Source organism: Mauremys mutica, chromosome 7, assembly GCF_020497125.1.
Source record: "Mauremys mutica isolate MM-2020 ecotype Southern chromosome 7, ASM2049712v1, whole genome shotgun sequence".
NCBI classification, from domain to species: Eukaryota; Metazoa; Chordata; order Testudines; family Geoemydidae; genus Mauremys; species Mauremys mutica.
The window spans coordinates 10,147,800-10,173,997 of NC_059078.1; the positions used below are offsets into that span (position 1 = coordinate 10,147,800).

Below are 26,198 nucleotides of genomic sequence, written 5' to 3' on the forward strand. Positions count from 1 at the left end.
AACTAGCCAATTAGCTCTGTGGAAAAATATTCAGGCAATTATATAACTTAAATTAGGTTAAGGACTCAAGAGAAAGCAAAATAAACGCTTGGAAAATACTTCGGAGATAAAATGTAAGTTGACACTGTCTTCGTGTGCTATAGTCGATGTTATACAATCTGATAGGCAGCTGCCAACATTCATAACTGTTTATTAAATCTAGCTTCTCTTTATGGTGGCATCTAAGATCTGTATTTTTACCAATATTAGGTTCATTGTGTTATGAAAAAGACCAAAATACTTAGGATCATCCACACCAGCTTATAAAACATATTATGTAGTATATTAAATTGTTAAAATTACTTTTTTCCCCCAAGTAGAAAAGTTTCATGGATAGAAAGTTTGTTTTGCTCAAAGTGTTTAAGTCACTGATGCTTCACAGTAGTAAGGGAGACAGATAGCATTTAGTCCTAGAAGCATGCGCTTTTAAGACCTAGCCCAACAGCTGACTGGTTGTCCCCCATACTCTGATGGGAAAAAACCAAGTTGAACTTCTGGCCTTGGGGCTGAATCCCAAACTCAGTTCCATGGGTATATGCTAGTATAACGCCACTGACTTCAGTAAATTTACTCCTGATATATACACTAGTGTAAATATGACCAGAAACAGAGCTACGATCCCTTGCTTCCCTGCCATCAAAGCAGCACTGTAAACAAACCCCTACAGATAACTAAGAACCAGTTATGACAGACCCAAGTGATGTCCCATCTAGACTTCCTCTTTTGGAATACTGGCAGCTGTAATGTAGATTACAGCACCCCTTCCTACATTGGGGGGGGGGGGGGGAAGAGGTCTGCTCTGAATGCTCATAAAACACAATAACTCTCTAAAGGATGCTAAGTAGCTGAAAAGGAAAGCAGCAGTTTTATAACTCTCCAATTAGTTTGGGGTTCAGACCACTGAACCGCATTGGTGAAGCGCTGCGAAATCTTGCTGAAAATCCCGACTTTAAGCACCAAACCATTATTTTGATTTGTTCTGTTCTTAAGTCAATTTATTGGGCAAGCATGGTTATCTCCAATTTAAAAAACGTATACAGCACCAATTTCTTGACTTTAAACATTCGTAACGATGAGCAATTTGTTTAAACCTTTACCATCTCTTTTGGTTTCATTTTCTTACGCGTTGCAATGAGGCAATTCACTGTTCTGGCTGCTTGCCCCAGATGACCTTTGCCTGCCATAAAATAGTACACAAGTAGATACTATGCTTTTAAAAAAAAAAAAAGAAGAACTCTTCTCTTCCAAAGGCTCTAAATATTCAGTCAACACAATTAGCAGGAATCACATTTTGTTACTCAATAAGCTGGAAAGTTCTAAAATCTCCTGGGTGTGAATGAATTCCTGACATCATCACAAAGGCTCAACGGGGGGGAAAGCAGCAATAATATTTAAAGGTGGATCTTACTGCAACAGAGGAAAGGACTGCTCCTCATAGCTGTCCTCTAGCGGCTGATGAACAGGAAGATGGAAAAAGCAAGTCACCCTTACACCAGCCCCACCACAGTACACTGCCAGGCAACTTTCCACCCTGAGCTAGAAATTCTGGGAAAGGCGTTAATAACACATTGATGTAATGATGCAACTAGAAGCTAGAAAAAAAGGTAAGGGTTAAAATAAGTGTCAGCACCATTTCTGGCAAACTGTTCCTTGCCGATGGCTGCTCAGAAATGCCTGGCTCATTTTATGTTATTATTTTGCAGATTTTATTTTTAAAACTGTTTAGGGAGCTGATTCTGTTCAGAGACCTTAAGGCTATTTATTGTGTGACACGAAATTTTAAAGGAGGACTAAAAGCAGCCAGATTTACAAGATATATGGACATGCCTCTCTTTGTTCAGTCCAGCGTTTGGAGAGAATTAATCATCCTGAATTTAATACTGAAGCTATTGAGAGAACTGGTCTCTAGACCACTTCTTCTCTACTCTGGATACTAGTTAACCACAGGTTTTCACTTTCATAATTCAACCTATACTCTCAAGGATACATTTTAAAGTCTCCCAGTTTTTCTGGGTGTTATTGCTAAGAACAGACACAGAGTCCCATTACAGGTAATGCCACAGGGTTATCATAATAGCATATGCTGTTGCACTTAGCCTGTGCCATGCTCAGAGAGGCCTAGATCTTTATTAAAAGTCTTTCACAGCAGGACTCAGACTCCACAAATTCTGTATTTATGGTTATTAGAGGAGATTTAAGTAAATACAGAAGGAGAGCTTTACTAAGGGAAAAAATATCTTCCACATACCTATACAAGTTTTCTATGCCTGCTTTATTGGAAACTAAATTAATTAGCTAGCACCATCACTAAAGTCAATAGACTAGTTTGCTATGGAGCACTGAGGGTTTTCTTGCCCAGCTAGACATCACTGGAGAAATCTGGAATTGCTCCCCATTTTAGGATCTCAGTCACGTTAGCAAGGTTGGTAATTCATATATGAAGGAACTGGTAGAACTCACACACACACACACACACACACACACACACTTTGAGATGCCATATGGGTTTATTCAACTGTTTACTACACCAGTCGGTAAAAATTGAGCAGTTATTATAATCTTTGCTAAATGACATGGTAATTATGCTACCTCTGGAAAAAAATTTAAAAAAAAAATCACAATTCACTGATGTGTGAATTTCTGTGTTTTTATAATCTTTGAATTGAAATGGGTTTCCTAATACACAGAGGGATATTATTAAACATGTGCCAGAAACCCAAATTTATTTTCAAGAAACAATTTATATCCCCATCTTCAATGCAATTTAATTACTCATATTTCCTGCTTTTAAAAGCCTCCTTATTCATATCCTTTAATTTACTTGGAAATAAAAGGATTCCTGTTTTCCTGACTTTTTGTCTCCCTCCCACCCAGTTCATACGTAAAAGGCGGGACATGGGATGGGAGTAAAGAGAAGAGGGACATGCCAGGTGAGTGATCTCAGTTTGTCAGTGACTTTGGAACCCTGCTCTTCAGACTGGTGGAGCTGCGGGGAGGAATTCAAAGTACTGGCTCCAATACGCTTTCTGTGCCAACTGCCAGCCAATTCACAGAGTGGAACTGACAGCCCAGTCCCAATAGGGGCCTAACCAGATTAAGGGGTCACAATGGGGACTGCATATGGACAATAACAGGGGCAAATGGCAACCTTACGTTAACAGAGAAACAGGCACACCTCCAGCCCCACCCACCAGTTGACTTGGCTGTATCATGGACATCAGTGGAGAAACCAAGCTTGGTATCTAGGGTTTCACCTTGAACAATGGAAAACTTTGCACTACGGGATGCCAAGCTAACAAGGCAGGTGTATGTGGTAAGACAGCTCTCGTGTACCAGTGACACCATTTTGTCACTGGGATACAAGCGAGGCAAAAAAGGTGATAGCTAATTGTTTTCTGGTTATGGCTCCTTTGGAAGCAAAGCAATAACGATGCCATGGAAAAAGGCCTCTACCGATCCATATTTAATTGTGACGTGCAGTGCCTGCAAAGCCATGCTTAGACCGTGCCTGTTTATACCAAACATCTACAACATCTTGCATTTTCATGTAAGCTTTGGAGTTTTTTTCCTATTATTAAACCAGATTCTTATATAATATTATACAGCAGAAAACTAGTGACATACTTTTAAGCACAAACAATACTAAAAAACAAAAAGCATACGAAGTAACAAGCGGGGAAAAAAAACAACTACAGACTTGGGTTAGTTGACTCACCAGTTTTACTTGTGGGCATTACACATATTCACTCAAGGCTCAGGGCAAATCTGGCAAGGGATCAAAACCCCTACCATGGGAAACATGTTCGGAAGCTGGAATCACTCAGAAAGTGGTTCTCAGGAGATTGACTGAAAGACAAAAACACGTTTTAAAACTTCACTTAGTTAGAACTAAGCCCAAGCCCACCACTTCCCTGAACTTGAAAACAAAGAGGAAAATATAAATGCTGGGGGTGGGGAAAAACCCCTATTGAAATATTCTTGCAATAAATCAAATGTTATTGTGCCATATAAAGATATTTTTTTTTAGCTATAAATAAAATTGAAACTTAAGGCAGGAAGGCAGCATTTTTAAAAGGTGCTATTATTTCAAGTATCTAATTTGCTCTGCTGATTTATAAGTTTACGTTCATTTTCAATACCAAAATTAGTCAACACCCTAGCAGATGCTGTTAGACAACACAGTGCTGTTTCAGGACTTTAAGAGATTCTAACCTACTTCTGCATTATCAAAATGAAACAGGGTCATTGAGTTTGTCAGATGTTTATCCTCCCTTTGCTCATTTCATCCTGACAGAACCCTAAAAAAAAACCAAAATCTCTCTTTAGCCATAATCTTTCTTCTAAGGAAAAACACATAAAAACCTGTTTGATACGGGGGAGGGGGAGAGAGAGGAGGTAAAACTTGCACACGGGATACTTCAGCAGTTAAGAAAACACAAAATTTGGTTTTTTTCCCCCCCTGCTAATAGTAACATTTAAATTTAAGCTTAGCTCTTAGTAAAATGACTGTTTAGTTAGTGTGTAGAGTAGTTACTTTGAAACCACTTTACATCTTCTTCATTAACACAGCATCTCATCCAGGCTGGGTAAAATCCTACTGTCCTGGAGCATGGTCCAAAGAGAAGCATTATCTGGGTCTCATGCATGTATTAATTGCTGTCCTGAATTAATCACATGCTTAAGTCTCATTGGCTTCAATGGGACTTAAGCACCCACCTATTATGCTATGTGGAAATAAGGTGTAAATTGTTAACTGTAAGGGTAGTTAACCTTTGGAACAAATTTACCATAGGTTGTGGCGGATTCTCCATCACTGGCAATTTTTAAATCAAGGCTGGACTTGTTCTAAAAAAAGATCTGCTCTAGGAATTATTTTGGGGACGTTTCTATGGCCTGTGTTATACAGGTCAGACCAGATGACCACAATGACCCCTTCTGGCCTTGGAATGCATCAATCTATTATTATTTTTCCTGAATCAGGGCTGGGGAAGTGAGAGTGTCAGCTTTACGGTCCAGGTGAGTGACATCAGACAGAGCAGAACTCATCTGCCAGCCAGAGGAAGGGGGTCTGAGGGACTGAATGGACTAGGGGGAGAGAATTCTGCCTTATGTAATGCATGTAGTGCCTCACAGAGAGATGGCCACCTGACATGGCTATCATCATCCATTTCCACCTTTGACCCCTGCACTAGAGCTGCTCTGGTGGCTCACAGGCATTCCCTGGGCAGTACTGGATGTTGCTTGGGCAGCAGCATGACCCCAGCTTTCAAATATTCGTGTGTGTTTAATTATTTTGGCAGGCTGCCAAATTTTTCCTCTCTCAAACTTGAAGAAGAGTTCTGTGTAAGCTCGAAAGCTTGTTTCTTTCGTCAACAGACATTGGTCCAATTAAAAAAAAAAAAACACCATTACCTCAACCTCTTTGTCTCTCGAATATCTTGGGACCAACAAGGCTACAACTACACTTCAAACCAAGTTTTCCTGAGGCACATCGGAGAGTTTTTATATCAGCAATACCTGAATGGAAGATCATGGGACAAAGAAAAAGGTACTTCCCTAACCAAAGAGATTTCTCCTTTCCCTGCTGCAAAAAGCATTAAGGCTTCCATTTCTCATATAAAATGCATGGAAGCAGAAAACGTGTTACATTGTCCAGAAGGGCTCCTATTACTAGATTGCTCTGGATAACACAAGTAGACCCTAAAGTTTGTTCGCAACTACTTACACTAAACATGACCTCAGTTTCAGAGACTCAGAAATACTCTGCATTACCTGCAGGCCAAAAAAGTGACCTTAATATTAGATCAAGCTATATTTTTTATATACATTTTCAAGGTTTCTTAAGGAAGTATTTCCGAAACGCATAGGAAAGCTAGGTTTATTACTGAGCCTGTTGGATACGCTGACAGGTCTGTAGTTGAGCTGGAGCTTACATGCACTGTGTTTGTGCAGGATCTCTCAGGCTCCTGTTACTGTAATAGTTGAGCACCTCACAACCTTCAGTGTGTTTTATCACCCCCAACACCTCTGAAGCAGGAAAGTGCTATTATCCCCATTATACAGACAGGGAAACCAAGGCACAGAGAGAGTTCTCTAAGTAACCTGCCCAATGTCACAAGAAGCCTGGAGTGGATCAGGGACTTGAACTCATATCTCCCAAGTTCTAGGCTAGTGCCCTAACCACCAGATCATCCCTCTACTGCAGAGCCCACGTCTAGAGACAGAATCCAAGGGGTCTCATATTTGCCACCTAAGACCTGAAATCTGGGACAGTGGCTGGTTTCATAAGGCTGTTTTTATTTCCCTTTAGGAGCATGGGGATCTAGATAGAAGAGAACACAACAGAACTGCTTGGCCTGAATGTAGTTGGTGCAGCAGTGAAAATGGACTGGTCAAATGGTGCGCAGGCCAAGATCCGCACGTGACTGTGTACTGCATCGGCCACAACCTTGAACCCAACAAAAATTAACTTCAGAGGCTTAGAATTTATTTTTAAACACATTTTGAAAATGTTACTATTTAAGTCCCAAGAGACATTAAGCTCTTGCTGGGACTTTGGAAGAAAATGCAAGTCATTTCAGGTGGTCTCCCACACATACATTAAGCTGGGAGTCAGACCAGAACCCTGGAGGTAATCATGCTCATTCATTGTTTTCACTGTGGTAACTCCAAGAGGCCTCAACCAGGTTGGGACCATTCAGCACTGGGCATTGCACAAACACATGAAGCAGACTTTTGAAAACCCCACCCGCAGTAAACAGTCTCTGCTCAAAGAGCTTACCTTCTGAAAAGGACAAGTCATAACAGGTTGGGAGAGGATGTAACAGTAATCCTTGCCCCCACTGAAGTCAATGGCGGTTTTGCCACAGACTTCACTGAGGCTAGGATTTCACACAGAATGTTTTGGAATGTGTTCACCATTCATAGACGTTATAAGCCAATCAGTAGCAGAATCACAGTAAATCACAACAAGCTACCTGCCCAGCTCTTAGCAGAAGTTACTATTCTGTGCGCATCGCAGCAGAGTGGAGCTTTAAGGAAGGATATGAACGAGGAAAAGGCTGATAGCAGGGAGATCCCCTCCTCACCTCCATGCTTATGGAGCAGCCTGGCATGGTGTTTGTGGGAGAAACAGACAACTGGGCAACCATGGCTAGCACAGTAGGATGATCAAAATATCATCACCAGTATATGCCTGCCTCCTATTTTGAATATGTGGCAAAGCCACCAGATCACCTGCTTTTCATTCTAAAGATTCTTCTCATTATGTTCCAGTGGCAGCTGCTGGTGCACAAGCGATCCTATCGCCCCACCCCAGCTGGATTTTCACTAAAATCAGCTTTTGCTCAAAAAAGCCTGAAACTATATTTGATGTTAAGTTTCTATATCCTGATTAAAGGTGGGACTTTAATCCTTTTTATGCTCCATTACCCTTTAAAGCGTATCAACCGCAATTTGTATCCAATGATTTTTCTCTCAGCCACACTATGCGCACACACGCAAAATTTTGTATCAATTTTCAGTGTATCCCTCCAAATAAATACACAATTTTATGTGTGAACACAATTTTTTTAAAATCCGTTTTAAAATTACAATATGTCATCTTTCCACCAATTAAGCTGTGAATACATCCCACCATTCTCAGCATTAAGTGAGAAGTACAATAAATTAAAACCTTAAAGTATTTCAAAGAAGATACTGGAAGTGTTGAAACATTAATTGTACCATATACAATCTGTTTTCACAGGGATTTTAAAAAGCGTCATTACCACCCTGGGTACCATTGGAAAAAAGATTAAAACCATCATCATCCTTTCCTATTTACATATTAAAATGTATGCATTCCTGATAGTTAATACCCAGCTTGCTGACTTGTGAATCTGTTTAAAACAATACAGTGCCTGTAAAATGCATAGTCCAAAACTGGGATCTGTCCTTACAAATAATTACTGCATTCAAACAGGTTACAAGCAGAGATAATATCTACACCATTTTCTTGTTTGTTTATCTTCCCCTTCAGCAATCCCCACTTTGCACAAGTGTCTAGAGGGAACCTGGATGGAGCAGCTGCAAGTTCCCCAAGGCCAAAGCCTAACAATCAGGCTGTTTACCAATCACCACCACCCAGCAGCAAAATGAAAGGGAATAGTATTTATATTTTAAAAACTGCTTGTTTCTCAACAACTTATTTGGCAGAAACAAGTTAATAAATGTGTAAATTAAAATAGAACCCCACTAATTCAGCACTGATACCCCATTAATACCTGACACTGGTATGATATCCCAGGGTTCAATCCAGACCAGTAGGGGGGCTGTATCAGCCCTGCCCTGTAACCTGGGGTGTCTTGAAATGCTTTGCTGTTGTCACCTCCAACCTGGACTGTTCACAACCAGTCACCAGCATGCAGTTTGTGTAACTGCAGCCTGCGAGCCACACCGTGGCTCCCACCACCCCTGGTTATACTACAGGGTGACCTCAATATTGCAGGGTGACCCCTGGGACTTTCCCCAGAAAGGTACTGTTTTGCACTGCCCAGCCATCTCCTGGATAGTTCAAATACACTAAGGCTGTTATTCCTTTAAGGGAATAATAAACACTAGCTTGTTATTTCTAAACAGAGTTACCCAGACACCTTCATTTAAGCAAACTGAATTAGAGAATAAACTTGCTTTGTTGTTTTAACTACAAAAACAGATTAAGTGAGTACAAGTAATGAGACACAAGAGTCAGAAATGGTTACAAGAAAAATTTCCTAATTTCCTAATATCCAACTTTACAAACTATACTAGATTTAAGCAAAATTTCTCACCACATGCTCCCACAGCAAGATTACTGACCCAACTCTTCAGCTCACACCCCCAACCCCAAGGCCGATGGCCATTTCTTTTGTCTTTTCAGTTGCAGAGAATGCAATGGGGAGGGAGAGATAGGGGCTGACCCTTAGGGTGTTTGATCCTCCTTTTTACAGTTCTAGTCCCCCTCTAGAAAAACATTTCCAACTGAGAACCATGAGCGTTTGCATGGAAGGATGTTCCCTGGTGTTTCTTTTCACCTGTTTGAGCTTCCTTTGTTTTTCCTTCCTGCTTGACGACTCTGTTTACTGCTTAAATGCAAATTAAGGCAAGTACACATTTCTTTGTTTAGAACAGACAGGTTTGCTGACTTCTGTTTGACCGGAGCTGTGGGGTTTGGAACATGTATTAATAACACCGTACAGGAGAATCTTATCACTTCACATACAGTGTTGCCACACATATTTTATCCAGGGCAGTCCTGACCAGCAAATTATGAATTTTCAAATGATACCTTACACAGCATACCTTGTACAAAGATTATTACAGTAGTGTGTAGGATGTGAACCTGGGTATATTCCATCACAACTGGATTGCAGTGCTTCCGTTTCCTGATAAATCATTAGATTCTTTAAATACAGTCATAAGATATGCATGCACTAATATAATGCTAACCAGCTTTCTGTTTACAAATTGCTGATGTAGGCAACACAGCCTTTCAAATCTTATATGGATTGTTTCCAGAGGAAACTTTACAACCGGCCGGAAGATTTGTCATCAGCACCCCCAAGCAATCAGCTAGGATCTACCTCAACTTTCTGATGCCGACTCAAGAATAATCCATCTAGCTTTGATTTGCAATTAGAACAGGAGTTCCTCACAACCGAGGCTATCACCAGAAGCGTGCCATGTGGCTTGCACAGATGTTTCTATTATTTCTGGGTCCCATAAGGCCGAGTGCCTATGTGTTAAAAACAGGTTATGGCATGTAATAGGAAGAAGCACGCTTCATTTTGCCCACTGCCTCCCTCCCCTTTACACACGTCTTTAATTCACTCAACTGATTTCCCCTCTCCTCCCAGCTTTTTTTTTTTTTTTTTTTTTTGGGCACATGCTATATAAAGTATAAAAATAGGACAGAGGTAGGGACAGTTTCTCTACTTTCACAGGAATTTCAGAAACACTCAGCACCAGCAACACAAACCAGATTTTCAAGTATGCTCAGTTCTCATGTAGGCACTAAAAGAAGCGGCACGTAGCATGTTAGGCTCTTTTAAAAACTTAGCTTTGAGTATCACAGTGGGTACCACTTACCCTTATTGAGGTGGCCAAGCGGGAGCTGATTTTTTCCCCTCCAAGTTTAGCCCTAATTGTGGGTGCTAAGCACTTTGAGGAGCTTGGAGCTAGATTTCCCCCCCCCTCCGAACATTTGGCCCTAAATGCTGTACAAACACGGGGCCTGATTTCCACATGCGCTCAGCACCCAGAGCAACAACTGAAGCTGTAGGACCCACAGGTACTCCGTACCTTTGAAAAATCAAGCCCATGATGGCCATAAAGCAATAATCCTTTCAATGAGACAACCCAGCAACACGAAGGCAGCAACTGCATGAAGCTCTGCTTATGAGCTACTTTTCTCGCTCTCCTTTTCATTCTTAATTTGGATTACTCATTTTAGTTTTATCCTCAGTTAGAAAGGTGTCTGTAACTGAACAAATGGCTACAATTTCAAGATGGCTACCACAAGAGACATGGTGGAAAAAGGCAGCTACTAAATCTATGACTACTTAGAACTTCTGAGATTTTAAAGGATACCAGACATAAGCTAAAAATTGTGGCATGTGTGGAGATATTGGTATTTTATGCAGATTTTAACCTCTTATTTTTTTAATAATAGAAACTGAGTTCCAGATGTTGAGGGTTGGAAAGTAGAAAGTGCCTTAGCTGTATAAACACTGAGAGGTGAGATGAAAAATTCTGTTGAAACATAATGATTCGTATATATTCAAAACGAGACATGCATGCACACTCTAGGCATGGTGAGGTATATAAATTCACCATTTCAACAGGGGACATGCTAAAGAGGAAATTCTCGAGAACACCCTTTCCCCCTCACCCAGTGGAAGAAGTTATGCTTCTCTTCATTTTTGAAAACAGAACAGTGCTCATAAAAGGCGCAGTGCAGTCCACCCAGCAGACTGAAGTTAAATCTGCACTCCTACCACTCAGTTCCTACATATTGTATCTGACAGCCTTGTATACATGATGCTGTAGAAGAAGCCTATATATACACCCACTGGGTTTTACTGCAGCTACCTGTTATTCCATTTTCCTATCTCCATCACTGCTTTTTTGGTGTGTGGGGACATGATTGTAATTGCCATTCAAAGTTGGTTGAGTTGTGTCTCTTGTGTGGAAAAAAAATACTGTGGGTGTAGTTAAAAGGCTCAAAAACTCTTCCAACACCATCAGCACTCCTCAGCTATACAAAGCCATAATGAACACTAGATAGTCATGGATGTATTAATTCGTTCCCTTTTTGATGGTGGTCTTGATGAAGAGGGTGCTCTGGCATTAGGAACTGAACTGATACAAGCTGGTCAATTCATCTGAGCTACCAAACAGATGGGTCATTCTGCTCACTGCTGTAAAAGGCAAAGAAAAAAACAACAGTCCCGAACCAAAGAGCTCGTAATGACATTATGTTCCCTAAACTCTGGGACACGGACCATCTCTTGGTTGTGTGTTTGTTTTGGGCACTGCACCATAGGGCCCCAGTTCATTATAGAGGGCTCCCAGGCATGACTAACACAAATGATTAACAGTAAACACTGATCTATTCCAGAAACAAACTTGGAGCGCAAGGCTCTGGATCCCTTCCCCAGACTCCCGTGCAATTCAGCACCTCTCCAACAAGAGCATGAATCATTCTCCTCGTCACATGCAAACCATGGACCTCAGTTGTGTTTTATATATTAGCATGTGTGTCATCCCGCCCCTTCATATCACTTCTGCTCCTCTTTTTTCCACTGAAGATGGTCCCTGATGGAGGGCATGCACACTCAGCACCAGTATTTGTCGAGCAGTCTAGTCACGGGCCAGATCCCCAGCTGATTTAAATTCACCGAAGTCAAAGCTAAACAAAGTTACACCAGCTGAGGATCTGGCCCACTTTTCCCTCTCATTTTTAATTGAGCCTTGCTTAACAAACAGACTGACCCAAAATAGTGCTTCAAAAACAACCCTACACATTAAGATAGGATGTGGTAGGAAGGGGTTGTAATTCAAAAACCAAAACAGGGATCTAAATTTTGCAAATGATTCTTATTCTTATATTGATCCAACCACCACCACCACCTGGAGTGTTTGAAAGCTGGACCCAAACCTAAGTTTTGTGGCCTGAACTCATCCCTGAATCAAAAACAAAAAACAAACAATTTTTTTGAGACATGATAAACTGGCTTCACCTGTTGGAATTTGTACCAAGTGTTCTGAGCAGCATCTCGGATGTGCTATAGAAAACGTACAAAATCCCACAGTATCCTGCTGAATTCCACCAGCTGCATCACAGGAATGCAATCCTTCCCAGCCTAACGTTCAAGGACAGTAGCAAGTGTTTTGATTTCGATAACAAAAGAAAGAATAATCAATAGCATATCTCACTAGTTGCACAGTCAAAACTCACAGACTTAGTGACACAAATACAGTATGACTGGGCTTGTCTGCTACCAGGCACAAAAGCACTGTCTAGTGGTTAAAATCAGAGCCACCATTCATGAATGCATCAGTTTTTAAGAAAAAAAATTGAACACATCTTCAAATTCCATTGAACTCAATGGACTGATCTGGATCTGTAATTCTGAGTTCTATGCCCCACTCTGCCACACAGCCTTGGGTCAAAATTTTTTAGACGTATACACCAACTCGGGGTGCCACACATTTTGTGAGACCAACTTTTTACACACCTATCACAATTTTCAGAGATGCTAACTACCTGCAGCTCCCACCGACTTCAGCTAGAAAGGTGGGTGAGCAGTACCTTGGGGGGGTGGGGGGGAAATAAATCAGGCTCAAGATGTCTCAGCTGAACTTAAAAGTAAAAGCTATTTCACTGGGTGTTGACAGACTTACAAATTTTTTACTATCCTCAACCAGAAGGCGTTTAGAGGAGTGCAACATTATTGTAAATTAGGGGCACATTCTGAAGTACTGTCTGGAAGACGCTCAGTAAAAGGTCGTTGCCTTCGGTGCACAAATCCGCTTAGTACCATGAAAACGTGCCCTTAGATACACATCTTAGCAAGCCAAACTATCTTCGGAAACAAGTAAAATGACATTTAAACAAAAACTTATAAACATGTTACCTTTATGACTAAAACATTTCACTTATCCCGTCAGCTCCCTTTTTATTGTTACAGTAAGACCTTTTGTGGCAGGTTTTCAATTTCTTATCCTTTTAATCTATATTGTGCCGCAATCTTAGTCACTTGTCACTGGTTCTAAAAAAAGACTGTGACAACAGCCATGCCACCAAAGGCTAACCTCCAGAACCGCCAGCATTCCAGTGCAAGATGCAAGCAAGCCACTTCCCTCTGGTTTCCTTATCTCCCAAGAAAGCCATCCAAACAGAACCTCTGTCTCCCAAGAGATTTTCAGTCTTCCCAGTACAAACAAGTAGTAAACCAAACCTTTTAACAAGAGAGATGTCTACATGTCAGCACGTGAGCGGATATTAGTAATTGCAGCCAATGAATTACACTTTATATTTGCAATACTGCACAAGGGAAATGAAGAGCCACAGACTATTTTCGTGTCCTGTTCGGGCAACTCTACTGAATAATCTACTAATTCAGTACAAAGATGGAATCTCTTGCATCTGGATTCCACAATCTTTACAAGGTTGAAATTTATTCTTTACATTTAGTAAATAGAAAAACAAAAATACAAATAAAACTAAACTAAATCCCAGTGAGAGATTATTTTTGACTAATTCCACATATAAAGCAACACAGCACAAAATCCATTTTAACACTTAGTGTTTTCAACGTTTGTTTCATGTTTGGAAGGAACATGATTACAGATTTTTTTCAGAACTTCCAACCATCTTGCCTTGAAAGAATCGCAGGGTATGCGAGGGGGAAATATAATGTACAGCACTTTCTTTTGACTATTGAATAAGGAGAAATACTTCGATATCTAAATTAAATCAAATGGAGTAGACTAAATAAACCTACAAGACATAGTGCATGATGCAACAGAGACTTAAAATTCTTATCTATTGAGCACTTCAGCTAAAAGGCTGATGTTTTATGTTCCCCTGCAGTGCACGGGGATCCTGCTGGTTTGGCCAGACTATGAAAATAAGCTTCAAATGACCAAATGCAACTGCAACTTTAAAAGTAGGAACCAAACCAGACACAACAAACCACAGAACAGTCAGCCTAACTTGTCATAATTCATGTGTGTGGAATTCAACTGTAGCAGCATTTACTGAGTGCTAAATTTCCACCCCTGGCACATTCCATGAAGAAATGTCAAATTTTGAAAAGCTGCTGATAAGACACTCCTGATTACAAGTCTACAAGTCATGTCATTAATCAAAAAATATTTATCCCAACATGCAAACAGCTTTGTCTGTGCCATGTAAGGCTAGGTAAGTAATGCAAGATGTAGTGTGTATAAAAAAAAAAAACCTAAGAAAGTGTGTGTATGTGCTATTCATAGGAGTATGGCTAGATATATGAAGTTCTGTAAGGTTACTAAACTCCAAAGTTGTAAATTCTTTAAGTGCAATTGATTTTTAAAATACTGGAGAGAACTTAGTAAGTCAACATACACAGCTCTGTCTGGCTTCCTTACATGCTGGTCTTAAATATGGTAAGTGTCCAGGTGCATTGGTTATTTAAAAAAAAAAAAAAAAGACAAAAATCACCAAGCCTCCATTAGATCTCACTTTGTATTCCATACAATAGTATCTGTGGCACAAGGAGTTGGATTGCTTGTGTGTGTTAAAATCCACCCCAGAGTGGAGAACCAAGTCAATGTAAAAATATTTTAAGGTGGCAGAGCAGTACACTGGACAGATCACTGGACCGTGAATCAAGATACCTGGATTCTATTTCCAGCTCTGTTGTTGATTCTGCATGACCTTAGGCAAGAAATCAGCCAACCTCTCTCTGCCTACATTTACCCATCTATGACAATGGGGACATGACTACCTAGCATAACTGTAAAGCATTTGAGATCTGCAGATGAAAAGCACTGTATAAATGCTGAGTATTATTATTATACTTCAGATGACATTAATATGAATTTCTTACACACAAGTATTCATATAAAAACCTGAGTTCAGTAGAAAATTCACTGAAAGGCAAAATACACTACACAACTTCCATATTTCTATTCAGTATGGTTTTTTTCCTCCCTTTGGGCTATATACACATTATATATTATTTTGTGTGTTTTGTGCACCATTTTATAAGTCCCATTAAAAAGAACGGTTACTGTAAAGAATAGTTCTGCAGCCGAGGCCATGTCGGTGAAAGGAGTGATTTGCTGGTATAGGTAGATTGGTATACTATAATGGCAAAGCACTTCTAGGACAGACTCATCTTACCCTGGCAAAAACTATGCTTTTGCTGGTATTGCTTATTCCCCTGCCTCCTGACCAAAATAAATGATACCAGCAAAAGCACAGTTTTGCCAGTGTAACTGCATTTACACTAGGGGCTTCTGTCAGCACAGCTATATCAGTCAGGCATCACACCTATTCATGCCCCTGGATTGACATAACTATGCTGGCAGAAATTTGTAGTGGAGACGTGGCCTTAAAACACTAAAACGTGCTTTACAATAGTATTGCCAATAATGAGACCTGAGTAGCTGTAGTTAACGGAGTTAAAGGGGAGTGCTCCATTCTCAAACTTGTATCCAAATACCTCTTGTGCAACAGCCTCCTTTGTCAATTGAATTTTTATCATTTCCTCAATATTTAACTTTACCACAACTGTCTATTTCATTTTTATTGTTCAATTCACCTGCCCTATGTGTAGCATATTCTGCCCAGAGAGACAAACCACGTAATATCTCTATTTCCTCAGAGGAAAATGTCTGTAATCATCATCATTGTATTGTATTTGGAGGTCAAATTTCAAATTGCATTTTATTTTGCTTGTTTTTTTTCCAAGACGTACATACTATAAAAATGTTTCCTAAAGAAAAACAATATCCCTTTCTACTGGATTATATGAAATTCACATTTCCTTTTGACCAGTTTTCTCATGGATTTAAAAAAAAGGGAAAAAAAGTAAAAGAAAAGAAGGAAACACAGAGACATGCTGCCATTAAATACTGCAGAGCTGGTGTGGGACTGAAATTGGGATAACGGCATCTGGACTTATTCTGAGGTACCCAGCATTCGATACAGATGTATGAAGGAGGATCACCGTAACATTTCCATCACATCCAGTCAATGTTAACTGTAAGCTTGTGGACAAAATGCTACTATCCTCAAGGAAGAGAATAGAAGGAGAAATGTATATTAAAAACAGTGAACACGTAGGCTGGAATTTTGTAAATCAGTGGGAGGTGAACGAGAATCCCAGCCACAAGGCCAAGACTACATGGTATAAGATTATAAAATAGGCCTAATCCAGCACCCATAGACACTAGTTGGAGTTTCCTCCCATGGACTTCACCTGGAAAAAAAAGACCAGACCACATTATGAAGAGAAGCTGCTCAGGTGCTGCAAAATAAAATAAAAATAAAAATAAAATAAAATAAAAAAATTGAAATGTGTTTACAATAAGATAAAAAAAGGTGCCAGCCCAGGAGAACGTAAGGAAAATGATTTTCAAAACCAAGCCATTGTTTTTAAGTTAAAGTAATTTAAAAACAAACCAACCAACCAGCCAGCCACACACTACAGCCCACCCAATTATCAGGGCTTTCCCCCCCCACTTTAAAAATCGATTAATAAATCCAGGTTGCCAATCCGAACGCCAAATTTCACTGCATGTTAATTCAGTTATAAACTCCTTGGAAAAATGGGGTTTCCTAAATTCCAAGTGGCATCCGTAGCATTCGAAGATACTCCAATAATAATTGGAATGCTTATGGCAAAGGAGGCAGAAGCTACTACACACAAGCCAAAGATTGGTACGCCCAAAGAGAGAAAAAAAATAAAAGATTTAAAATAATCCCACACAGTAGACCAGATTCTATTCTCAGTTACACAAACGTAGCTCTAAACCACCTGCTTTCCAGAGATGCTGTGCACCACTGGCTCCCATGGACTTTAGATGGGTTGCTGGTGCTCAGCACCTGTTAAAATCCAGAGTAAGTGAAATCAGAATCGGGCCCAACATGCCTGCAAGTCACAATTCCATACAGACTCACAGCATTACCGATAGTGCATGATGTCTTAAAATGATGGAAATGCTGTCTAGTCATCTGAGACACCAGTAAAGTAAGTAACAATACAAAATGTATTTGTCTACAATTGCCTGAGGGTCTCATGGGTTTAGCAACCAAAGTGGCATAAGGATTATATTATCAAGTAGTATCCCATACCACTTTATTAACTGTCAGTGAAATGTCTATTGTACTGTCAGGGAAATATCTTTTTAAAGCTACGAATGGAGATACTTGACCAATCCAGTCTCACTACCAGTCCAGTTACTCCCCAGTAATCAACTGTTCTGCAAATAATTAACTTAACTGGGGATATTATGGTATGGAGACATCAAGAGCAGGGGTTCTCAAACTGGGGGTTGGGACCCCTCAGGGGGTCGTGAGGTTATTACATGGGGGAGGTCGTGAGCTGTCAGCCTCCATCCCAAACCCTGCTTTGCCTCCAGCATTAATAATGGTGTTAAATACATTAAAAAGTGTTTTTAATTGATGAAGAGGGGTCCCACTCAGAGGCTTGCTATGTTAAAGGGGTCATCAGTACAAAAGTTTGAGAAACACTGATCAAGAGACCCTCTTGTTCTCTCTCTTCCTTCTAAATATAAATCTAATGGAAATATCAGAAAAGGAGGTAAATCCATCCAGATTCTTGAAGCTGGTATGTGAAGAGACGTTAACTTCAAAATGTGCGTTAAACCATCCAAGCACTTTTCACACCTCCCCCTTTCTGTTCCTACTCCAATACGCCTTTCGTTCTCTATTCCGACACTTTTCACTACCTACACACTAAAATAATGCTGCAAACATTCATTTTTTGAAAACGCATCGCATTAAGAAGGGGCGTTTTGTGCTTTTTAAGGCAACAGTGTCTCCAGAGGGCACCCCCCCGCTGTCAGGAAAAAAAAATACTTTGGCCTTAATCTCATCTTTTATCCACTTAAGAACCAGATTATTGCCTAATAAAACTTCACGGCAAAGCAATTAAAAATTAAAGGGACATTTCCCTTCATACATAACGGTTTGTCACACAGAAGATGTACCAAACCAGACTGGTGAGATTTACGGTACCTGCCGTTTTTTGTGATAATCGGGCAGAAGTTTAGGGTTTGAACACAACTACCATGCCTCCCTAACATGATATTGTGCCTTCAGGTCCCTAGCTCTTATTTTTTCAGTGAGATGCAAATGGAGTGGAAAGTAGCTGAGCAAGTGAAGCCTTCCTACTGTCCTACAGGAAACACAGGGAAGATTCCCAGTAGCGGATATGATTCAGAACTAGTGGTGGGTAAAGGACAAACTAGATTACAGCAACACTGAGAACGCCATCCAAAATCCACATCCAAAAGAGACTTCTGTTAACATATGGTGGAAGTATGAGTTTCTGCAAATATCCGCTGCAGAAGCCAATTTCTCTCCTCCACCCAAGATGTGTCCAATATCTCCAGTGGAATGATCTTTTAAAAGTATTACTTGAGGTAGGCATCAGCCATGATACACATTCTAATCCATCTAGTTAATGATGAATCTGTCATCCAGTTACATGGTTCAGACCCTTCAAAGAAATTAAATCCACCTATATGGACTCCTCACTGACTGGTATCCTGCCCATCACTTTGAATACGGGGGCTGTTTTTCCGGCTTATCAACAACTCCTGCATTCCCTCTGCTGGAAAGACACTACACTGCAGCATCAATATCCCAAGCAGAATTATACTGACTGGAAAACATAATTTGGAAAGAATGTGTTAGCAACTTGAATCCAAATACAAAATGCATTTAAAGGTCATAATTTGCATAACTACATCTCATGGTAAAAAAGACAGCACAATCCTGCAAGGCGCCAAGTGCTTCTGAACATTGCCGAGTGCCCTCAATTCTCATTTACTTTAATGGGAGTTTCAGCAATACCTTGCAGGCCCAGGTCTTCAAGGCACTTGGATACCATGGCAAAGGGGAATAGTGTAAGGAGATCATGGATAAATCCTCCTTGCCACAAGACCACCACTTAAAGAGGGACAGACCCCCTTAAGAATGGATGGTAAGTACTATGATGAGAAATTAAAAGTACTAGCATGACATAAGGAGTTTTCCTTTCTTATGATCCATCTACTGACTTCAGCAATGAAGGAATCCAAGAGTAGCAAGTAATTGCCAGTAATAAAGAGAACTCAATACAGAAAAATAATAATAGAAATAGGCTTCAATGCCCTAATTATAAACATTTTTTTCTTCTTTGGTTAAGTCAGATCAAGAGCAGACTGAAGGATCCTGTGGCCAAAAGTTGCATCTTCCAAGGATTGTTCACTGATCTCCTAAAGCTTAGAAGACCAGAGGGTGCTTTAAATGGAGCTCTCCCCATCCAGGACATGGTATGATCCATATTGAGGCATGCCATATCATCCTTGAGGAGGAATATTGTTGTAAGACATGGGAAATTACTTAATCACTGCAAAACAAGAGGTTTGCAAGCATTAAATACTCACTTGGATGTTCTGTTATCTCCTGGGGAACACACAACTTCTGCTGCTCTGTAACAGGCTGGATATCCAGACTGACATCCAGACTATGTAGTGACTCTTCAAGAGGATGTTTGGAGTGGGAGCAAAAGGCTCAATTAGAGCTTGAATTTTGACCTCTGGGATCTCAGTCTTAGAGAAATTGGGAACAGCTGAACTGATGAGCTAGATCTAAGGTTCTCTATGGAATCTCTCTTTCAGAGTCAGAGTCATTCTTGGAATGGAGTCCCAAGCAGACCTGGAGGAGGTGTGCTGCATCTGCCAAAGCCAAGGCAGCACACTGCCAGTGGTACTGACCTCAAAACCCATTTTACAAAATCCTTCAGAGCGCCCAAGCCATTTACTACAATCGGGTCTTTGTGGGATACATCCCTATCCTGACTAATTGCCAGAAAAGGAGGGCGCATATTAAAGACTGCTGACATCTTGCCTGCTTCATCCCACTGCCCCTGAGTTAGTTTGGATGAAGATCCACTAACAGACCTTTTATATTCCAGTGCATCCACCCCAAGTCCAGGATAGTTTTCTCGCAACTCAACATGAGAAGAGTGAAGCTTCTTTCTCCTGCTTCATTTTAAAAGGGATCCTTTTGGACCTCTGAGGTAATGCATTCCTCACTCCACAAAGGGGAACAATCCAAGCTGATTAGATCTTCAAAGCCATTGCTGGGCGTGAATGGGGAGAGAAAAAAAAAAGCCACACAAATCTTTCCACCCACTCACATCCCTCCTTTATGAATTTAAGATTTCCATAAAGGAAGGAGAGATCCATGCTCAGGAAAGGGTATATTCTTGTCACATGGTGTACAGGAACATGTGGAATTCCTGAAAGAGAGGCAAACCAGACTTCCTGGAGCTTCTTGGGCTGGGAGGGTCTCTTGGACAAAAGATTCCTCAGAGGGGTGTGGGTCTGCCAGTATGCAAGGAGACGTGGGGGTGGGAGGTGGGGATTGCAATGAGAGCATGCCATCAATCCACCAAGACTGAGAAAGCATCCAGGGAGGAGTCTTGGACGATCTATCTCCACTGCCACCGGCAAAGAGGTGTTTCTCAGTAAGGTGAGGAGGTCCAATTTTTAGGTAATTAGATTTGAGAGGTGGTCTGCCACAGGAGAAGGGATAAGAGTCCTTGTATAACTCCACAGGGCTACTAAAGTCAAGAACTACCACAGAGTTTTCCCCTGGGCAGCCCATCTGAGGACCTCACCAAGCTCCAACATTCAGTATCCCACACCATCTTTTGTGGGGAATGGATGTCTGATGAGGATTCCCAAACTCCTTGGCCGGGGGGGGGGGGGGGAGGAGGCACTTGGGGTGAAAAAAGACCTCACCACTGATGCAGATCACACTGATCTGCAGCATGGGCATCTTCTGAGCTGTGTGGTGAAAGTCACTGCTGAGGACCACCATGCTAGCAAAACTGGACAATTGGAACAGGTAATACATAGAGGGTCAGCCTCAGGAGCAAGAGAACAGTGGGGGAGGAGGAGAGACGGCTATGTAAGCAACATCCCACTTTGGAAAAGAGCCGCATACATAGAGGTCTTCTACGCCCTGATCTCTAGGAGAGGATCCAGGCCAAAGAAAGGAGCGACAAGTATTCACAGCTGTGGCTGACCCTACAACAATACCCCTGTCTCCAGCACCACAGAGCGCAGCCAACAGGTGACCACTGTTTAGCAGTTACCAACTTCAAAACTATACAAGAAAGTTTTCAATAGCCTTTCATGCCAAAGTCATAGGATCAGCTGTTTAAAACGCTTCAAAAAATAAACCTTAAAATGTTCTTGCAGTGGAAAGAGTCACTTTGTTTTTTTCCATGTGTGCTATATAATTTTTCCTGTATCACTCATCTCTTGCTTACTCAATTTACTATAGTCGGCCTCTCCCAGAAGTATATTAGCTTTGTTTGCTTAAAAATATATCAATCCAAATGCTTTATGCATCACCACCAGTGGCCTGCTTAAAGAATTGAAACCAAAATATTTCCAATATGATGCAATGCAGAGAGATGTCAGCATTTTCTCTCTTTTCTTTTTTGAGTGCAAAGATGACCTACAAGGCTAGAACGTGTTTTGACTAGTGAGTTTAGTAAACACAACATGAAAAGAGGGAGTAATACATACAAACAATACCAAGGCTTCCATTTTTACAATCTGGCTATTTCACCAGACATAGAAAAATATTGTTCACCTACAAATATGATACACCACCACCATTGGCCCGGTCATGAACATGCTAAATATTATGAATAAATACAGGACACACAGACTACATGAAGGTTAAAAGACCATCAGCAAGTAAGTTAATCAAATCAAAACTGAGATCGATATGTAGAACTGCCTAAAACAAAAATTAAAGGAGTCCCCATTTTAAAGTGACCTAGTAAAACTGACCCACGTTGAAGTTCAAGAGAATATGGGCAATGAATGTTCTTGGTCTATACAACGTACCATCTATCTATGCAAGTTAAAATTAACTTCCCTGACAATGCAAATACATTAAAAAATACCCAAGCCAATTAAGACAAGTGTTTAAAGGTATGAGTAGTAATTACAAATGTATTATTCATACCTAATTTACAGGATGAACTTCTTTCAGTAAAATATTAAACTGTTTACATGCAGTCAGGAAGACAAATTTTCAAACCCTTCATGTTCCACTATAAAGCAATGACTATTGCTATGCAACAGCAGCTGGTAGACTTACAGTGTACACTATGTAGTAATCAGAAAATGTTTGACCTCCGATATCTACTTGACCCCACAGAAATGCAGACTTGCTTGCTATAAAATCCTAAACAATAGGCCAGACAAGGTCACAGGGGCAAAGCAAGTATTAACAGGTCATTGTGCAACCCACTTGGGAGCAATTACTTCTGGTCACGGCTAAGTGGACACTTGATTGAATACCACTAAGACAGCTCACATCCCACAGATAACAATCCTCACAGCGATTAAGAATTAAAGCCCCCATGATTCAGCCTTTATTACTCAAATGAACCTAACTATTCCATAAAAAACTCTTGGTATATGCATGATGCAAGGTCTAAATTGAAATGCCACCTCATTAAACAATAATATCTAATTTTATCTAAATGAATTTTCATGAAAGTATGCCATACAGCTGAGGAAATTTTAAAATGAATTATCACAAGTAATACATAATTTCACCAAAACTGCTGCAGGGGAAGAAAAAAAAATTAGCTCTGGGGATGAAAAGGGAAACGTCAGTGTTGAATGAAAACTGTATTTCTCTCTGGCTGCAGATAGGGTTAAAAAGGGGAGTTAAGGCTTCAACCAGACAACAGAGACAGATTTTTATCAAATCAATGTTTTTAATGTTATATCAGGTACATCTGCGCTAATCTGTCAAACAGGAAACATATAAAAACGTTTGCCATATATCACTGTACACACAATACTTCAAAAGTTATGTCCACGGGCCCATTCAGAAACCCCTAATTTTAGGGGGTTTATAGCTTGGCTATTAAAAAACAAAAAAACCACACTCACACTCTGGATTTTGACTTGCCATCCATTGTCTTAGCTGAGACAGTTTTTCACACAAACACACACGTACCCTGAGAGGAATGGGGGTCGGGTGGGGGTGGGGGGGGGAAGCTGCTCTGGCTTTTTTTTTTTTTTTTTTTAAGTCGTTCATTAGTTTATCAAGAGTACAAAAAGGTATGAAAAATATGACAGAGGCAGCTGATTGCAAGTGGGAGTTTTTCGTCAAACTGGGAGAGGGGGCAGAAAACTATCAAAGTAGAATCAATTTTTGGTATATTCTTTTATGAACTTGGGGACAGGGTAACAGGAATTCATTTGGCGCTAGGATAAAAAAAAAAAAAGAGGATGATCATGGCCACTTTTCAAAGATGGTCTCGACCTCATTTCTAACTTTTACATGTCCAGGTAATTCACACATGAAACTTTTCACAGCCAGTTCCCTTTTCCCATACATACACCCCTCAGAATTTTGATCGATTAACATCTATTTACCTCTACCATAACCAACTAATAGTTGGTATTCAGCAAATTTACACAAACATAAGCTGTGTCTTCAGTGGGGAAAAAGTGTGTACTTAATGTGGAGTTAACACTATCAAGGTCAAATCACAGTGAAGCGAAAGCAGTTGGTAGTTTTCACATGAAGTAGCAAGGTCAAGTTAAAAGATTTGGCTCCCCCAGAGCAAGTACAGTTCAAGACAATGGTGGAGCCTATTTGTATTAGCACACCTTCCCCTCCCCCCAAAAAAGACAATACCTCAGAAATGATTACAGAACTGCATATGTGCAAACGTGGATGTGCAGAATTATGCCTGAATGTTCAGAGGCCATTTTTAAAAAGTTGCCCAGTTATAAAGATTAAACTGCTTCTCTTGCCACTGAGACACACACACACACAGGGTGCATTTTTGGTGCTCTTAGTAATCCAGAACAGTTGGGGTAGGGGTTACTACTGAAATTCTTTAGGCCTTGAAGCCACATGCATCAAGAAATATTTGTGTAAAAACAGTAGTTATTGCTGTGTTAGTATTAGTACCATGGTATCTGATTAGTATAAGTAAAATTAAGTCAGAAGGATTTGTGTTCACCTTTGTGCATACCAGCATATGAGGAAAGGAAGATTGAAAAGCATACGACCAGACAGTTATTTTTATTGTTATTGTTCCTAGAGACTGCCACCGGTGAGTGACTGCCACTGAGATGCACAAGTGGAAGGGCTTAGTGCCTCAGTTCTCCATCTGTAAAATGGGGATAAATAGTACTTCCCTACCTTTCAGGGGTGTTGTGACAGTAAATACATTAAAGATTATCAGGTGCTCAGATATTACACTGCTAGGGGCCAAACAAGTATGAGAGAGAGACTGCTAGGTATTGTAAAGCACAGAAAGTTACAGTCCCTGCCCCAAAGAGCTTACAATGTAAAAAATAAGATGCAACAGGTGGATGAGAGGTCAAAATAAAAGGGATGTATGCAATTGTCAGCCAGTCAGGAGTAGTAATCACAACTTGCGTAGCTCTTATCAGGCTGTAGCTTCCTGTATGCATTACCACAGAGGTGAGTTCTGAGGAGGATAAAGTGGATGGCTTTACGAATCTTGACTGAGAGTTTTTCTTCCCACAACAAGCATAAAGGGAAGAGCATGAAAGTGCTTGTCAGAGTTGTGGACAATCAAGGCTGGCAGCAAAAGTGGGCATCGAATCTGGAGATAAGATAATAAGGCAGATAAAGCCCTTCTCAATTTAGTTTGATCTGACTAAAGATAAGCAGTTTATGTATGGTTCAGTGAAGGAGTCAATAGAGGGACTCAGAAATGGTGATAAGGCAGGATAAGGATAGTAGCAGCAACATTTTAAACGGCCCTTGGCAAGGGAGTGAAGTGAGCAGAGGCTGAAGGCATATGATCAAGGCTAGAGAGAAGGAGATTGCCTTGCACCTTGAGTATGGCAATCAGAGGTTTAAAGAAGTTTTGGTAGGAGGAAAGGTCAGAGTCTGGAGGTGTTGTGCAGGAAGCAGCATGTGCTATGCATCATATTCTACCATTCTTATTCAGTCCTTACCCAAGTAAAACTCACTGGAATTGATGAAGGCTAGCCTACAAGATTTAGCCCTCCATTTCTTTCCAAAATGACTCATGAGGTTCTTTAACCTCTGGATATACCACAGAAGATACGGTCAAAGTCTGAGTCATTACAGTCCACCAGGCCAAACTCTACTAAATGGCTAAATGCCCATTTTGGCTTGCCTGATTTTGAGTGGAAATTTATCAGATACATAGGAACAGTTATGGTATGTTATAATATTGGGTAAATAATGCACAATCCAACTTAACAGTGGTACATGTTTACAACAGAAGTATCAGTCAGTGGTGTAAAATATACTTGAACACACAACACAGTTTCAGAGAAAAATTGATGGAACGCTTCACATTTATTGAACCACACAGTTCACACTAGAGGTACTATGTTGACCCATTTAACAAGAAACAGATCTGATGGAGTGTAAGTAGCTAGAAAGAGAGAGATTTACATTGAACAGAAGTACTTAATATGGTTGCAGCAAAAGCCGCCAAAAGATATTACGGCACCTGCTCGTTGGACTATATGGAGTGGAGGCATGTAGATAAGAATTTGTACAGCACAGAGAGGAATGGTTCTGGCTAACTTGTGTATAATGTGGAGTTCTACTTGTCAGCTGACACAGGGCAATTTTAATTTGTTTTGACGGGAAAATAATTTGACACTAATGAAAACATCAATTATACCCATCATGGTAATGGGTTGGCAAGTAGAGGGTTTATCCTTGGGCTGGCACAATTGTCATGAAAAGTTACAGGGCTGAAATATAAATACACACACATACTTTCCTTACTTTTCCCATGAACAATTTTCCACACTTTTGAGACAAAAAACAAAAATCCAAACACCAAAGT

At 40.4% G+C, this 26,198-nt stretch overlaps 1 protein-coding gene across 11 annotated transcripts in view; it reads right to left on the reverse strand.

The window, feature by feature from the left end:
* FOXP1 (forkhead box P1) overlaps nucleotides 1–26,198 on the reverse strand; it is a 498,144-nt gene that overhangs the window by 431,653 nt on the left and 40,293 nt on the right. For 9 of the 11 annotated variants that reach the window (XM_045023134.1, XM_045023133.1, XM_045023135.1 and 6 more), the window contains one exon: nucleotides 3,755–3,885. The exons of the other annotated variants lie outside the window; for them this stretch is intronic. The gene's annotated coding sequence lies outside the window, so the exon portion shown is untranslated. The remainder of the gene's footprint in view (nucleotides 1–3,754; nucleotides 3,886–26,198) is intronic. 11 annotated transcript variants of the gene reach the window in all.